The following is a 17,800-nucleotide window of genomic DNA, read 5'->3' as shown; positions in this document are numbered from 1 at the left end:
AGAACTGTATCCGACTGCCGTTTCCTAGATCTACTATTTCTGACTGCTTTCAGGCCGAGAGGACTGCTCTGTTGTGTTGGGAGCATCTGTTCCAGTGAGGAACCCCTTTCGTTTCACGCGAAAAGGTTTCTGGTAGCCCTAGCTGCGTCATTTTTAAGATCTGGAGGTATACAGTGTTTATTTGTAGTTTACAGTCATTTTCTCTCTGTTTATTTCGGTTTCGGTTTATTTAGCCTTTTTTTATTACTGGATCTATACCTTTCATTTTTGCGTATGCTCTTTGCCCTGCGATTCTGTGCGACCTGGGAAAATCAGAAATAGAAAGGAAGGATTTTTCTCATGCGTATGCTCTTTTCCATTGCGCCTTAGTGTGATCTCGGAAAATCAGAAACATTGAGGAAAATATTTAGTTTCCGGCTAAAGCTAACTTCGAGCCGCAAGGTTCGTTTTTTTTGTATGTCCGTGTTGGGTTTTGTGTTTTTTGTTTTGTAGGGAAAAAGAGCTTTCTCAAAGCAAGCACGCAACCCAAAGCATCAACCCCCCCCCCCCCCCCCCCTCTCTCTCTCTCTCAAACTTTTTGTATAGCTCACTTGGTGCAAAGCTAATTTATGAGAGTAGAGGTCTTGGGTTCAAGTCTCCATTTTGTGGGGGTGGATTTTTTCATTTCCGCACATTCCCACACTTCGTTGGCGACTTCGTCAATATTTTTTCAAAAAGCCATAACGTCTTCATCCGGAAGCCGTTTTCAGAACTGTTTTTTTTTTAAACGACCTAATTTTTCAAGATCTTTCCATTGGTACACTTAGTTTCAGCATCTACAGCTTCAGTTTCTGTTAAAAATGGAAAGTCCATGCCAAGTCATTCTTGATAGCACTAACTACTTCCAATGGTGGTCCTACATTGTGGATTACTTAGAAGTAAAGGTCTTTACAGAATAGCCACAAGCCAAGAGACCAAACTGAAAGATGAAGATAAGGTAGCTAAATGGGAAAATAGGCAAGACCAAGCACATGGGTTGATAGGGATGTCTATTTCTCCAGATCTTAGATTCCATATTGCAGAACTTGATACTCCTGATGAAGCACTGCAACAAATTACTAAAGTCTTTGGAATTAAAAATGAACTTAAAACCCATCAACTTGAAAATGAATTGCTTACATTGGACCCCAATAATTTTTCTTGCATTGAAGATTTTTTGTCCAAGTTCAAGACCCTTAGACTTCTCTTGGAAGGTGTTAAGGTTAAGAAAGAAGATAGTAGCCTTATCTACTCCATTCCTACTAAGTTGGGACCGGCCTATTCTGTGTTTGTTTCCACCTTCCATTCTACAAGAGAAGCCTTCATTTCTCAAGGAAAAACCTACAAGTCCCCTTCCTTTGATTCCTTTTGTGATTCTTTAATAAGAGAACAAGAAAAACTCTTACACCTTGGTCTTCTTCATCTTGGAAACTCTTCTAAGAAAGCGTTAGCCACCTAGCAGCAACCAAATCCAAAGAATCCTAAGAAGTTGTATCCTAAAAAGAATGGTCCTAAACCAAACAAGGGTCCTAAGCAATTTCAGCCTCAAAATGAAAAATCTTTTCAACAAAATGATAATACAAATAAAAACAAAGGGAAGAAGACTAATAGACATTGCAACTTTTGTAATCGATATGGCACTTAGAATCCAAATGCTTTAAGAAGATGGAAGCCTTGGAAGCAGCAATGAAGAATCATAACATCCATTTGGAGCAATCTTCAACTTCAACTTCATCTTCAGGAATGGCACTTTCTACATGTGGTTGTCAAGCATCTCGGTCTGGCTATGCACTAAATGTATCTTCTTCTTCTCATTCTCATGAGTGGCTCATTGATTCTGGAGCTTCTTATCACATGGTCAAAAACAAAGCCATGTTTTCTTCTTTAAATGATTGTAACACCAAACATATATATGTTAGTGATGATAGATCTCTTAGTGTTGTAGGGACTGGAACTGTTCATCTAGACAATGGTCAGTTTAATGATGTATTATGTGTTCCAACCTTATCCTGCAACCTTCTATCTGTATATCAAATAACCCATTCAGGTGCAGGTAAAATCGTTGAATTTTCACCTCACGATGTTGTAATTAAGGACCCAAGAGATCCTAGATAGATTTTAGCTATTGACATTGTTGATGATTCTACAAGGTTGTATAAGTTTCACAACTTTGGGTCATCAAATCTTCCCTCAGTATTTGTTGCTCATAATGATGAAGTGAGCAAACTTTGGCATGAGCGATTTGGTCACTTAAACTATCGCTCTCTTCAGAATCTATGTAAAGAAAATATGGTGACAGGTCTTCCAATGGTATCTTGCAGAGATGGTGTCTGTTCCGGATGTGTACTCGGAAAACATCATCGGGACAGTTTTGAAAAATGTGCCTCTTGGCACGCCTCAGCCCCTTTATAGCTCGTGCATAGTGATTTATGTGGTCCACTTCCAGTTGCTTCATTCTCTGGCTACAAGTATTTCTTAACTTTCATTGATGATTTCTCCAGACGCACTTGGGTATACTTCTTAAAACTCAAGAGTGAAGTATTTAACATGTTCTTTGCCTTTAAGGCCTTTATTGAAAAACAATCTGGACATCAAATTCTTAAGCTAAGATCTGATAATGGCGGAGAATATGTTAAAAACACATTCATCAACTTTTTCACTGAGAATGGAATTCAAATGCAACATATTGTTCCATATACTCCACAACAAAATGGTGCAGCTGAAAGGAAGAATCGCACCTTAAAGGAAATGGCTAATTGTATGCTTCAATCTAAAAAACTTAGTCTTAATTATTGGGCAGAAGCAATTAACTGTGCAAATTACATAATAAATCGCACTCCTACTAAGGTTTTAAAGAATATCACTCCAGAAGAAGCATGGAGCTCAAACAAACGAGATGTAAGTCACTTTCTTGTTTTTGGAAGTGAAGCATGGGCCCATATTCCAGATAAGAAACATAAAGCTTTAGAACCAAAGAGTTAAAAATGTATTTTTGTTGGATATTCTGAAGATGTCAAAGGATATAGACTTATTCCACTTAAGTCCAAAAATGTTATCATTAGAATAGAGGTAAAGTTTGATGAAAATATATCGGCCTACGAGCCTAGTTCGGCGGATGTGCCACCTCTCCCTATCTCTTCTACTTTTGAAAATATTTCTTCTTCAGATGATGAAAGCGAGGATGAAAATCCTCCCCCACTTTCTCAGGATCCTCCTTCAGCTCCTCAGCTTCCAAAATGGGTCCGTGCTACTCGGGATGCAGCAGGTGATCTTACCGGTGATCCTACATATTAGCGACGTACACGTTCTCAGTTCGAGAGAGCCTCTTCTTTACTGGCTCAAGCTTCAGTGAATTATGATCCTGACACCTTTGCAGAAGCTTCAGGCCATCCAGATTGGGAAGTAGCTATGAATGAAGAATATCATTCATTATTGGCAAATGATACATGGGATCTTGTTCCTCTACCAAAGGGACGAAAACTTGTTAGATGCAAATGGGTTTACAGAACCAAGTATGGACCAGATGGGAAAGTTGATAAACATAAAGCTCGTCTTGTTGCTAAGGGTTTTTCACAAGTTGAAGGCATTGACTATACTGAAACCTTCTCCCCTGTTGCCAAAATGAACTCTATCCGCCTTGTTCTTTCCCTTGCTGCCTCTTTCAAATGGGAAGTCCATCAGATGGATGTTAAATCCGCCTTCTTGCATGGGGACTTGCATGAAGAAATCTATATGGAACAACCTATTGGCTTTATACAAACAGACTCCAGCGTTGTATGTCAACTTAAGAAATCCCTTTATGGTCTCAAGCAAGCTCCTCGAGCTTGGTATGCCAAAATGGATAACTTTCTTTTAGAATCTAGCTTCTCTAGGTGTCATTCTGAAAATACTGTCTACACCAAGAAAGTGGGCAAGTCTCTTATCATTCTTGTTCTTTATGTTGATGATCTTATCCTGACTGGTAGTGATCCCAACCTTATAAACCATGTGAAGTCTAGCCTTAAAAGGAAGTTTGAAATGACAAACTTAGGACACTTACATTATTTTCTCGGTCTTCAAGTCTTGCAATCCAAGGAAGGTATTTCCCTTTCTCAGTCCAAGTATGCCTGTGATATTCTATGCCACTTTCACATGGAAGACTGTAAGTCAACCCCTTCTCCCTTTCAGTTGGAGTCAAACTTTCAGTCACTTGTACTTCTCCTGAAGTTGATGCTACCTGTTGTGGCCACCAATAACCCCCCTCTTTGTTTGGTATTAGCGATAACACCAAGCAAATGGGGACCCTTAATAAAAATCCAAAAAAAAAACATTTTATCAAATTTTTTGTATTTTAACTCCCTAAAGCTGTATCGCATCGTGAGAAGAGAGTGAAACGTTTTCCTATGCACATAATAAGCTGCGAAGAAGCGAGACGAAATTCATTGCATCGCATATATTGTGAAGCGCTCTTAAATGAAAAACTTAAGGAATCTCCAACGGCCGATATGCGACGTTGCATATCGCAACATTGCATAAGCAGCACACAATGATTGGATGACTAAGCGCGATTTGGGATTCGCGATCTGCGATATTGCGATCTGCGATGTTGCAATCTGTGATGAATGCGATCATCAATTCCTGCAATGACACATCTTGACGACGCGATCCTCGATACTGCGATGCGAGTCGCAGAAATCACCCATCGCAAAATTTCCTCGACACAGTATTCAAGGAAAGCTGTCTGTAGACCAAAATTGGGCGCGCACCTTAAAAGAAATTAATGATTGTACGCCAAAGTATCCAAGAAGGATTGTGTTGTGTTTTTCGAAGAGTCAGTTCATTATGGGTGTCACGATTATGCATTCATTAGAGCTTAAAGCTTTCATGTCAATCTTTTCATCATTACTCTTTTCCTTTGTGTAAACTGTAAGACAACAAATAACATAAAGCAATGTGCAGGAAACATCTAAGGAAAAGGGGAAAGCATCAATACTCGGAGAACAGAGAAGAGATGCCTTCACAAACGAATGCCGCATGCAATAGGACCACAGATTCTAGAGTATCACTCAACAGATACTGATATCAATAGGCTATCCAAAACTCAGAGTCAAAGGCGCACAAAAGCAGCATGTTTACAAAAGATCCTGAAGCTTAGACTGGGTAAAGCAAAAAGAAAAAGGCGCTAAAGAAGGAAAACGCACCAGAAAAGCCCGAAACAAAGAACGGAGGCAGTTTTCAATACAGAAAATTGTTCAGAGAACAAAGTCCCTAACTTATTCAGTCATTCGCAAGGCCAGAAACCGAAATAGCAAAAGCAGAATCAGATTGAGAGAAATTTGGGTTATTACCAAGTATACACACAGTGAATACACCAAGCCAGAGGAAGATTTTCGAAAATATCTTCTAGCTTGCCAGAAGGCAGTGCCAACGCTTGTTATTTCTATTTTCGTAGCTCAAACGAAAGGAGAAGACGACCAGCCGACTCTTCCCAAGCGAATGTTGCATTGCTTACAGCACTAAGGAGCAAATACAAAAACGGTTAGAAATTAGATTCAATTTTTAGAAATAAATTTGCTTTAGTAGAAGGGCGGTCATTTAAAACCGTGTCCTAAATTTATGTAATTAAGATTAATTAGTTAGCAGTATTTAAACCCTTCTCAGGCATTTGGAGAAGGGTACAGAAATTTGTCAAAAAACTTGTCCTCAGAACATGCACTTTTGCAACCTCGGAGGGGGTTTTTGATGAATGGATGGATCGAGATTTATCAATGTTTGCATTTGATGTCTGCTACTGATGTTGCACTTTTGTACTCTTAGTAGATGTTAGAAAAAGTAGAGATAAATCGTTGTTGCTTGAAGCTTATGAGTGGAACCAGTCATAAATGGTACTTTTATCTCTTGACCAATTTCTGCTTATATTCTTAAAGTGATATGCAGTTTTCAGTTGTTTATATGTTAATGCATGAATGTGTGGGTTACCATTTGGCACTTCTGTACGGTGGAGTCATTTATTTGTGTTTGATATATGAATAACTTATTATGCGATATGTTGTTCACAACTGTTTTGCTTAACTTTTTATGCAGAGTGGTTTATCTTAATTGATTTCTATTCTTATGATAGCTGAATGATCTTTATTACCAGTTATTGTTCGAAATCTCTTTAGATCGCATAATAGAAGAAATACTCCCCGGGTTAGCGTAGATTAGATGTGTTGTTTCTCATTAGATTACAATAGCATAGAGTTAGTTTAGAAGTTTGAATTAAATTAGCTTTAAATACTCCTAGATCAGCATCATCCAACTCTACACACACACACACCCCTTAGATTGGGAAACTGGTCCCATTATCCCCAGTCGGACCCGCTATACGAAACGGATAAGGAGCTGCCAACCAAGGTCCTGACCGGGTGGGTATCCCCCTTGTTTTCGACCTGATTTTCGGGGCTTCAACACTACCTTATACCGTCAACTTGTAGGAAAACTTTTGTATCTAACCCATACTCGTCCTGACCTTTCCTTTGCTATTGGCCTTGTTTCTCGGTTTATGCAAAACCCACATGAAAGTCATTGGAAAGCAGCTAAAAGAATACTTCGTTATGTTTGAGGTACAGTTCAGTTTGGTATTCATTACAGTGCTAAAGCATCTCCTCTATTGGTTGGTTTCACTGATTCCGATTGGGATGGTGACCCTGATGATCGGAATCTACTGCAGGTTATGTGTTCACTCTTGGTTCAGGACCTATTACATGGGCTTGCAAGAAAAAAGGTGCCATTTCTCTTTCTTCAGCAGAAGCAGAATATCGTGGTGTCATAGAAGTTAGTAAGGAAGCCTTGTGGCTTCGTCAGATCCTGTCAGAGTTTGGCTTTCAGCAGCAGCATCCGACTACACTTTGGTGTGATAATCAAAGTGTCATTCAGCTATGCAAAGATCCAGTCCAACATCAGTGCAGCAAACACATTGAACTGCACATGCACTTCCTCAGAAAGCTCATTCATGACCATGTTCTTGAAGTGCAATATTGTTCAACAGATGATCAAGTTGCAGACATCTTTACAAAGGCTCTCACAGAGGCGAAGTTCACTAAACTTCGATTTATGGTTGGAGTTCAGGAAGTTGTCACTAAGGGGGGATAGGCTCTAGTGCCTCCTTCCTTCTCCTATTGTGTCATATTTGTAAATCCTTCAATCCTATCCCAAGTTGTTGTTAAGGGGGGATGTTAGGATATTCTGAAACATAGGAAATAGTTAAGTACAACTTGGTCTAGTATAGAGTTAAGTAAAGTGTGTTTCTTTACTATGTACATTTTGTAACTTACAATCCGATGGTCACGATATGTAGTGATCCGACGGTTCATTATCTCCTCGATATTACCGACACTTGATCTGTGGCTTAACACCCGATTGGTCCATGATCTCTATTTAAAGAGCATGGAGGGTCATTTGTAGGGTAATCCGTCTATGAGAGAAGCATATGTAAATTTTCATTCTTTTATTAATAAATTTCCTGAAGTGGCCGCGTTGGCTCAGGCCGTGGACTGTTTCCCTCTTTGAGGGTTTTAACCACGTCAAAATACTGGTGTATTGATCTGTGATCTATTTGTGAGCGGTGTCCTTTGGTGTTCTGTCTGAGGAACTTACCCTGTAAATTCCTACAGTGCTACCTTTCAGAGAGCAATAACATATGCTTTTCATGATATTTGACACATTGTTCAACCTTATCTACACGACTTACCAACTCATTATGCTAAGCGTCGTGACCATTCAGACCACCTTCGAGCCATATTTTCATGTTGTCGACACTATAATATTCGTCTTAATCTACATAAGTGTGTCTTCTGTGTAGAATTTAGTCAGATCTTGGGTTTTTTTGTGTCCCAATAAGGTATCTAAACAAATCCTATAAAATTTGAGGCTATTGTAAACTTAGCCCCTCCTACTACACTGCATCAATTGCAAAGTTTGCAAGGAAAGACTAATTTTCTTCGTCACTTTGTCCCTAACTATGTTGAGTTGGCCAAAAGATTTACTTTCTTGCTCAAAAAGGGGATCCCATTCATTTGGGATGAAATTTCCCAACAATCCTTCGATACCCTAAAGAACACACTCATCAGTACTCCTTTATTGCATCCCCCTCACTATTGTCACAATTATTTCCTCTACTTGGCCATAACAAATAGTACCATTTCTATGGGAAATGTCATGAACGTGGCCATCTATTCAGAGATTGCCCCACAAACTATATGGAAAATAGTGGAAAGACCCCTATGGACAAAGATCATGAGGGTTTTACCAAGGTTGGATGCAAAGGGAAAGGGGGAAAATATCAAATAAGAAGACAAGCGAAGACAAATAGATAAGACACAATAGCTTCAAAATCCTCGAGGAAGTGGAGAAGAACGTGGAAACAGACCCAGTCAAGGATAACATCCCTAAGGAGCAGGATATGGAAGTTGAAATGGAGGATATCCCAGTAAACGATCGGAAAATAGAGGGACTACAAAGCTGCATGGAGATCAGCAAGGACTAGGAAATGACCCCAAGTGAGGCAGGCATGAAGGATCATGAACTACAGGAGATACTAGACAGAGAAAATCTAGATCTAGAGAAATTTTTGGAACAGGGAAAGAACAAAGGGGTGGACTCACTGCCTAAAGAAGATTATGATCAAGTCCAACAACTCTATCTATGGAGGGCACAATCAAAGGGAACTAGAGTCAAAATAAACCACGAAAGGTAAGAATAGAGTGGGGTCAAAGTGATGGAGAACCTGCAGACATCATCTCCAAAAATCTCAGGAAGGAAAAAAGGAAGGAAAATACATAATGAGTTACTAACGGAGTGTGGGAAATTGATGATTAACTCAAGTAAGATGAAAGATCTTACTAGCTACTGTTTTACTAACCTTTCTTAATGAAGCTCACAACCTGGAATATTAGAGGGTTAGGGAGTAGAAGAAAACAGAGAAATCTCAGCAATAGATTTAAAGAGGAAAAATGAGACATGGTATTTATTCAAGAAACAAAATGCTCAATGGAAAAAATAAGAGAAATCCATAATAAATGGTTAATTAAGTATGATTATTTAGAGGTGAAAGCCATTAACTCTGTAGGAGGGATTCTCACACTATGGGATCCAGGGAAGCTGGGAATTTTGGATGTTGAAGCGTCCAGGAACTATCTTTCTCTGGTGTGCCAGCCTATAGCGGACAAGGATACCTACATGATAACTAATTTGTATGGCCCACAACAACATGCAGAGAACCTTAAACTTCTTAACTCCTTGGAAGGTCTCAGAGCACGTTATCCCAAAATACCTTGGATTTTAGCAACTGATTTCAACATGATAAGATCTCTCTCGGAGAAAAAAGGAGGCACCAGATAGCTGGGAAAAGACTCTGAAGCCTTCCAAGATTTCCTCATGAACATGGGACTAGTGGACACCGAAACTACAAATGGAACTTTCACTTGGAATAACAAAAGAGGTGTAGTTTCCCAAGTGGCATCAAAACTGGATAGGTTTATTGTCATTGAGGATCTCATCCTCACAGGAGCAACCATATCAGTGTCAATTCTACCCTTTGGTGGCTCGGATCATTGGCATGTACATCTGGAAGCTTCCTTTATGGGCACACCAAGGAATAGGCCTTTTAGATTCGAAACTTCACCAGAAAAATTGCCAATTGGTGGAAGGAGGATTTGAACATCCAGGGTACTAAGATGTACATGCTCCAATAGAGATTAAAATACATTAAATCCAAACTCAAGGATTGGAACAAAAAAGAATTTGGTGATATCATCAAGACCAGAATGAGTACGGAACAGAAGCTCCAGGAGGTCAATATGATCAATATCACAGAGGGCTTCAATGAGGAAAGATAGAAACTGACTGATTCTCTGCAGGAAGAATGGGAGAAATGTTGTCTACAAGAAGAAACTTTTTGGAGACAGAAATCCCAGATCCAGTGGATCAAAGAGGGAGAAAGGAACACTAAGTTCTTTCACAAATATACTATGGCTCATAGAGCACATAACAGAATCAACAAGCTAAAGGAATCTCAAGGTTCTGAACTTGTCACTCACAAGGACATGGAGCTGACTCTAGTACAATACTTCTCAGACATTGCAAAGTATCCAATGGAAGACAGATCCAGGTTCATTGCGAAGATCACTCGGTACATTCCCAGGTTGATCACCCATGAGGACAACCACAATCTCAACAGGCTAGTCTCAGAAGAAGAGGTTAGTGAGGTGATCAAGGAAATGCAAAATGGAAAACCACCAAGACTAGATGGCTTCAATGTTGATTTCTTCAAAGCCTGCTGGGATATAGTCAAACAGGACATACTTGAGGTAGTTGAAGACTCAAGGAAACACAAAAAGGTTCTAAAAGCACTAAACGCAACCTTTGTAGCTTTAATCCCCGAAAAGGAAAACATTGTCACCCCGGATGGGTTTAGACCCATAATCTTATGTAATGTGGTTTAAAAAATCATCTCCAAAGTGATAGCCAACAGACTCAAACCACTGCTACCTTTGCTCATATCTAAGGAGCAAACTGGCTATGTGGAGGGAAGGTAGATTATTAACAACATTATCCAAGCCCATGAGGTGGTACTCTCTCTCAAACACAGCAAGCAAGCAGGTATGATCATCCAATTAGACCTTGCAAAGGCCTATGACAAACTTAGCTGATCTTACATCAGAGCCATTCTTAAAGCCTATGGCTTTAACCAAGACTGGATAAGATGGGTTATGGCTTTATTCACCTCAACCCGTTTCTCCATTATGCTTAATGGAGCTCCCTCTAATACTTTTACATCTTCCAAGGGTCTCAGACAAGGTGATCCACTCTCTCCCTTCCTCTTTGTACTCATGATGGAAGGGCTTGGTATAGCACTCAAAATGGCAAATGCTGAAGGTAGAATTCAGGGAATCAAGCTCACCCCGGATGGAGAGGCCAACACTCATCAACAATTTGTGGATGACACGATGTTGCAGGGTGTACCCATAGTTAGGGAGGCAAAAGCAATCAAAGATATCTTAAACGACTTCACTATGGCAGTAGGCATAGAGGTAAGCCAAAGCAAGTCCAAGGTTTTTTTCTTTAACACTAATATTGCAATACAGAGAAATATCACCAGAATTCTGGGTTTTCAAAGGGAACAATTACCTTCCAAATATCTAGGCATTCCTCTTATTGACAAACCCCTGTGTAAGAATATTTGGGAACCAATTTTAAACAAGCTCTAGGACAAAATTAGCAATTGGACATACAGAGCTTTAAACTTTGCAGGGCATCTGGTGCTCACCAAGGCAGTATTGCAGGCCATTCCCATTTTTATGCTATCCTGGCTCCTCAGGGCATAAAGCAACAAATGAGAAACATTCAAAGGAATTTTCTGTGGGGTAGAGGGGAAATAAAAATAAGTGGGTTCTAGTTGTCTAGGACAAGCTCTGCAAACCCAAAAGCCATGGTGGTTTGGGTCTGGAAGATCTGGAGACTCTGAGTTAGGCTTTGGGAGCCAAGCTATGGTGGCGATGTATCAAGGAGTTGAGAGCACCATGGACCAAGCTCTGGACTCAAAAGTACACCAAGCACTGGCAGGAACAGGATCACATTAGAATGACAGGACAAATCAGGGGCTCACACATCTGGAACCTTGCATGGGAGAACAAAAGCATTGTCCAGAAGCACTGTTTTTGGGAAATTAGAGCTGGGGACCGGGCTCACTTCTGGGAGGACAACTGGCAACAGGAACCCATCCTGAATAGGAATGAACGAGTATACCTCTAAAGGGACACAGACAGCAAGGGTCTCTTATTAGTAAAAGACTTCTGGGATCAAGGGAGGAACAAGGATAAATGGAGGAAGTGGAAGAATCTAAGTTACAACGAAGAAAGCCCTTTGAAGGGCATGGCAGAGGCTCTTGCTAAGGAAGTAGAGCAAAGAAGGATTCTAGTCTCCTTTTCTCTTGACCAATTAAGATGGGGAAAGAACAATGAAGGTGACTACAATATCAAAGAGGCTAAATAGGCAATCAATGGATTTAACTTGGTAAAAGTTGAGAAAGTCTAGCAAGAGCTATGGCAGCCCCCTCAATGGATGAAAATAAAATTATTTATCTAGCTTGTTCATCAAACGAAAATCCTAACTTGGGAAAACCTTATGAAGAAAGGTTTCATTGGCCCCTCTAAATGCCAGCTTTGCAGCTTGCGGGAGGAAACAATTGAACACCTCCTTAATTTGTGTTCCTTTTCTGCCAAAATTTGGGATTGGGTGGCCTCAAGCTTTAGACAGACCGATAGGGACAGGCTCAACATATCCAATACATTATCAAAATGAAGGAAAAACTTCTCAAAAAATGAAATCATCAACAAATCCTGGATGCTAACTCTAGGCTTTGTCATCTGGAATATTTGGAAAGAAAGAAACAGAAGAATCTTCAAAAACAAAGCCATAGAACCCCAGCTTATCATCAATTGGATTTTGAAACAGCTCAAGGAAACAATCAGAAGCATTCCGAGAATGAAACTAACGAATCCTTCCCTGCCTCAGGAGATACAAATTCTTATTAATCTGGATCCTCAAGCCATCAACCCTCAGGGTGTGAAGAAGGATTTGAGAACCTTAAACACAACGGAGAAGGGTTGGCATCCCCCTGCTCAAGGCTTTTTCAAAGTCAATATTGATGGAGCCTCCAAGAGCAACCCCGGGGAAGCTGGCTTTGGTGGAGCCATTAGGTCCTGAGGGACATATAAAATACATCTTCCATGGACACCTAGAAAAGGGCACCAACAACATGGCAGAACTTCTGGCATTAGATCAATGTATGGAGATCCTAGTGGAGGAAAACTCACAAAATGTCATAATCGAAGCTGACTCGGAATTGGTCGTCAAAGCTGCCAAGAAGATTCAAAATGGAACCTCACCAGACAAAGTGTCAAAGCACTGGAGGCTATTGCAGGTGTTTCACTGTGTCCAATTACACTTATAAATCCCTAAAACAATAATATTTGTGCACGCTAGAAGAAAGGCAAACATGCTTGCAGACAAGCTAGCCAATGAAGGGGTGGTCAACAAGGATAAGGATTCTCGGTAACCATGGGAGATTCTTCTTGTCGGGCAGCTATAGGAGGATTGTTCCACTCTAGCAAAGGTAGACTGGGATTCATGGTTGAACAGTGCTAATACTGGAAATAGAGATGAGCAGGACAGTGCCCAATTTGTCATTGGTCTTTGTTCGTAAACTCTCGTTTCTTTTCCGGGGGCATTAGAATGATAGAGGAAGGTTTCAAGGTGAGCGATAACACAAATTGGATGGCTGAGACTCTCTTGGCTCATTGGGTTTTTGTTAGCAAGTCCCAAGGGCTAGCTCAAAAAGGAAAGAGGCAGACAGATTAGCAGGCTTGGATGGACAGTCTCCACCTAGCGATACCACGGATGCAAAACCACAAGTGGTATATCGTGTGGGCTTCGACTGGTTTCCGGCTTAATGGAAGAACAACACGATTCCATTCAAGAGATGACGCGTGGCATAGAGATGAGAGAGAAAACTACTCTCATCACGTGGTTAACCTTTGTGCATCTTGGCCGTGCGATATCTCTGTGGGGCGTTGGATTGGGGCATTTCTTTCAATGGTTGAGATCAATCGTGCTATTCACTTAAAGGTTCAATACCCGACTTATTCAGGTGGACCCCATCTTGATAAGATTATGGGCAGGTCCACCAGGAGCCACATGGCCCTTGATGGGACCATCTGGGGTCTGGGCACCCCACAAGACCATATTCAAATATCGTATAGGCCTAATGGATTTTGAGCAGCACCAAGGTGGGTTCCACAAAACCCTAAAACCATAAGTGGTTTATCGCGTGGGGCATGGGCGGTATCAGGTTTTGGAGTAATTACACTCGATTCCATACAGAAGGCAACACGTGGCAAGGAGAGGTATTGGAAAACCACTCTCATCACGTAGTTAACCCCCTTGCTTCTTGTCCATGCGATATCCAATATGGTCGTCGGATCGGGACTCTGATTTCAATGGCTCGGATTGATCGATATTATTGCTTATTGGCGAATAGTTTGGGGCTTGTACTAATCGATGCTATGTGGTTCTTGCCGATTATCTAAGGGCTTCGTCCCTGTTTTGTTTAGGATCTACTATTGTTGCAAGAGGTTCAGTTTGTGGTCTTGATTTGTTAGGCAGATATTAGCAGTGTTTATTGGCTGTGTCACCCCTACTCTCTGGGGTTATATGTAACTTATGTAATTTATTCTGATTAATAGAAGGTTCGTCTCTTACTTATAAAAAAAAGATAGTACCATTGCTATGGTATTGGTTCAGGATGATGACGATGGTAATGAACACGTGGTTTATTATTTAAGTTGAAATCTCATTGACACTGAAAATCAATATGCTCATGTCGAGAAACTTGCCTTGGAAACAGTACATGTTGTTCAAAGATTTCGTCATTATATTCTTCTCCGGAAGACCACGGTGATTTCTAACTGCAACCCCATGACTTACATTTTGACTCGTCAATTACTTGGGGGAAAATACTGTAAATGGATTGTTATCTTGTAAGAGTTTATTTTCATTTTACTGTCGCCAAATCAAGAAATCACTTGTTTTTGCCGAATTGATTTGTGCCCTTCCTTCCGCAAAAACTTCCACTGATTTTACTGAGCAAATTCCTAACGAAACTTTGTTTCTAATTAGCACTCTCGACTTGTGGTATGGAGATATCATTGTTTATCTTCATACCCAAACCTTCTCATCTGATTTGTCTTGATCTGACAAACGCCACATTCGACATTAGTCTCAAACTTATCATATTCTTGGTGATAAATTATATCGAGTCAGTGTTGAATCTGTTCTTCCCAGATGTCTAACACTTGAAGAGGTTGAATGATTCTTGAATCACTGCCACTCTAGGGCATGTGGTGGTTTGTTATGCAACCAACTCACAAAATAGAAGAAAGAGATAGATCAATGACTTAAAACGTAGCCTCTTCAAGGGGGAAACCTCCTTTACATTACACAAATTAACAATTCTTGGATGATACAAATGACAAGACCTCCTTTCTATATATAGGATTCTAAGGGGTCACAATATAATTAGAGCCGACATAACAATAATAATGTAAGGGCACAACAATAACAATAATGGGTTCCTATGGGGCACAATAATAACAATATGGGGAAAACATGGTCACAATAATAACAATAAGGGGTACAATGATGATAATAATAAGGGAGTACACTAGTATTATGGGGATCTAACATGCCTGTCTCCTTCAAAAAAGTGTTGTCCTCAACGCTTGATTAGTTCTAGATGCTTCTATATAAAATTCTCATCCTCCACTTTGAAATTGATTGATTTTGCAGCTGTCGAGTTCATGTTTCTGTGACTACTTCAGGTTCCAACATGATTTTTCCTTCCTCGTCAAGCTCTCATAATATTTTTTGAACTGGGAGCTTGTCACCTATAACCTTCTTTAAGCATGAAACATGGAAAACTGGGTGCACTCAGGAAGATGTAGGAAGTTCTAATTTTGTATTCCATAGTACCAATCTTTTGCAACACCTTGTACATACCATAATACTTTGGTGATAATTTATTATCCTTCTTAGCTTGCTTGAGGGATATTTGTTTGTATGGTTGTAGTAGTAGAAATACCCAGTCACCTACATCAAAACTTCTTTCGCTACAATGTTGACCTACTTGTTGTTTCATTTTATTCTGCACCAAAATGAGGTTATCCTTTAAGAGTTGGAGAACCTTTTTTTGATGCTCGGTGTGATCTTCCACTACTTGAACCTTAGAATTTTCTCTTAAATATGATGTGATGGATGGTGGATGATATCCATAAAGTGCCATAAATGGGATCATTTTTGTTGCAATATGGAAGGAAGTGTTATACCGCCATTCAGCAAGAGGCAATTATTTGATGTTGGAAATAATACTGAGGGGGGGGGAATCAGTATTATCTAGCAATTTACCAAATCTTCCTTATTTGATCTTTTGAAATATTCTCGCATATCAGTACCATAAAACAATGAGCATGAATAAAGAAAATAGACAGTCACACCAAAGAACACAAGATGTAAGGTGGAAACCCAATGCGGGAGAAAAACCACCTGCTGCAATAATGTCTCTATCTTCTTTCAAGAAATTCTTTTTACAATGATTTTGTACTGGTGCAGTCCTTTACCAGCACGCAGGCTGCAACCTGCAAAGAGCTACAACTCTTTCTTGTTTTCCAGACTTCTCCTGGAAGGGAGCTACAACCCCCTACTTCTTTTCAAAATGATCAACAAGTATACAACAGATACAGTCTACTACAGATATCAGATCAGTAATTACAGAAACAACCCAGAACACCTTATGAACAGAAATATACAGTTAACAGATCATCTTGAGACAGGGACGCATATTTTCTTTCTGTGGCCTGCGACTGGACGCAGTATACCTTATGCTGTTCTGCGTGCAGACGCACTGTTCCTTTTGCTTGTCTGCGACCGACGCACACATCAACACTATCGCGCCGCGTCTCTCGCTTCAGAGACGCACCCAATACCACAGTCGCGCCGCGTCCTTCGCTTCAGAGACGCACCTGATCCTTTACTGTACTGCGTCCCGGCGCACTTTCCCTTCACTGAATCTGCGTCCCTTTAGATATAGAAGATAAGAGGACTTCAGAACTAACCCAAACACTCAGATCCACAGATCTGATTATGCGCCATATAGATCGTAGTCCATTAGAAGATTTACCCTTAAAGATATGGACTAGATCACACCAAGAGATGATCAACCAAGATGATGCCTAATCCAAATGAACTCCTTTGCTTTATATAGGCAAGCTTCTCCCCAAAGCGTGGAACAATACCACGAGCCGACACCAGAGAAACACGCAACCGTCGGCTAGATACCACACAAGAAGCCCCCACGAGTTTTTCTCTACCTTGAAATGTGTGCACTGGGTGGACGCACCTTCTGAACGGCTGGCCGGCGTCCCTAGACGCGGGTTCTGTATGGAATACCTGCGGGGACGCGCTTGCTAAACAAAATTTCCTGCGTCCTTCTTGATTTACCACCTGAAGGCGTTTGCCATCAAGTACAACACCTGAATCATAATGCCAACAAACTCCCCCTTTGGACTTGATGGCAACCACATAAACTTTCAGCTTCATCATTCTCCCCCTTTGACATCAAGAGCAAAGGGTATGCTCCCCCTATGCTCATGCTTCTCCAGAATTGTAACCAGAAATCCATCATGAAGAAGACAGAGACATATTGCAGCTATTTCCAAGATCTCCTTCTCCATAATGCCAACAATGCATTATGTGCTCCCCCTGAGCCTATACCATCAATAGGAAGATGGTCAACAGTGAGATGATGCATCAACAACCCCCAGCTTTTGCCTGAGGTATTCAAAAGTGTCCCTGGGCAACGGTTTGGTGAAAATATCAGCAACTTGTTCCTTAGAAGGAACATACTCCAACTTGACCTTCTGTTCAAGTACTTGTTCCCGGAGAAAGTGGTACTTGATTGGTATGTGCTTGGTTTTTGAATGCATAACCGGATTCTTTGAGATGCTGATTGCACTTGTGTTGTCACATAAGATAGGAATAGGAGGTGTACAAGTGATTTGATAATCCTGCAAAGTCTGCATCATCCAAAGAAGTTGGGTGCAACAAGATGCAGCCGCAACATATTCCGCTTCAGCTGTAGACAAGGCAATTGAACTCTGTTTCTTGCTGAACCAAGATACCAGTCTAGAACCCATAAAGAATGCACCAC

The sequence above is a fragment of the Pinus tabuliformis genome, chromosome 9 (assembly GCF_031772625.1).
Source record: "Pinus tabuliformis cultivar Carrire ecotype Pingquan chromosome 9, CPIR1, whole genome shotgun sequence".
In the NCBI taxonomy this organism is placed as follows: Eukaryota; Viridiplantae; Streptophyta; class Pinopsida; order Pinales; family Pinaceae; genus Pinus; species Pinus tabuliformis.
The sequence above is the reverse complement of the archived record's forward strand: the minus strand, read 5'-3'. Positions refer to the sequence as shown.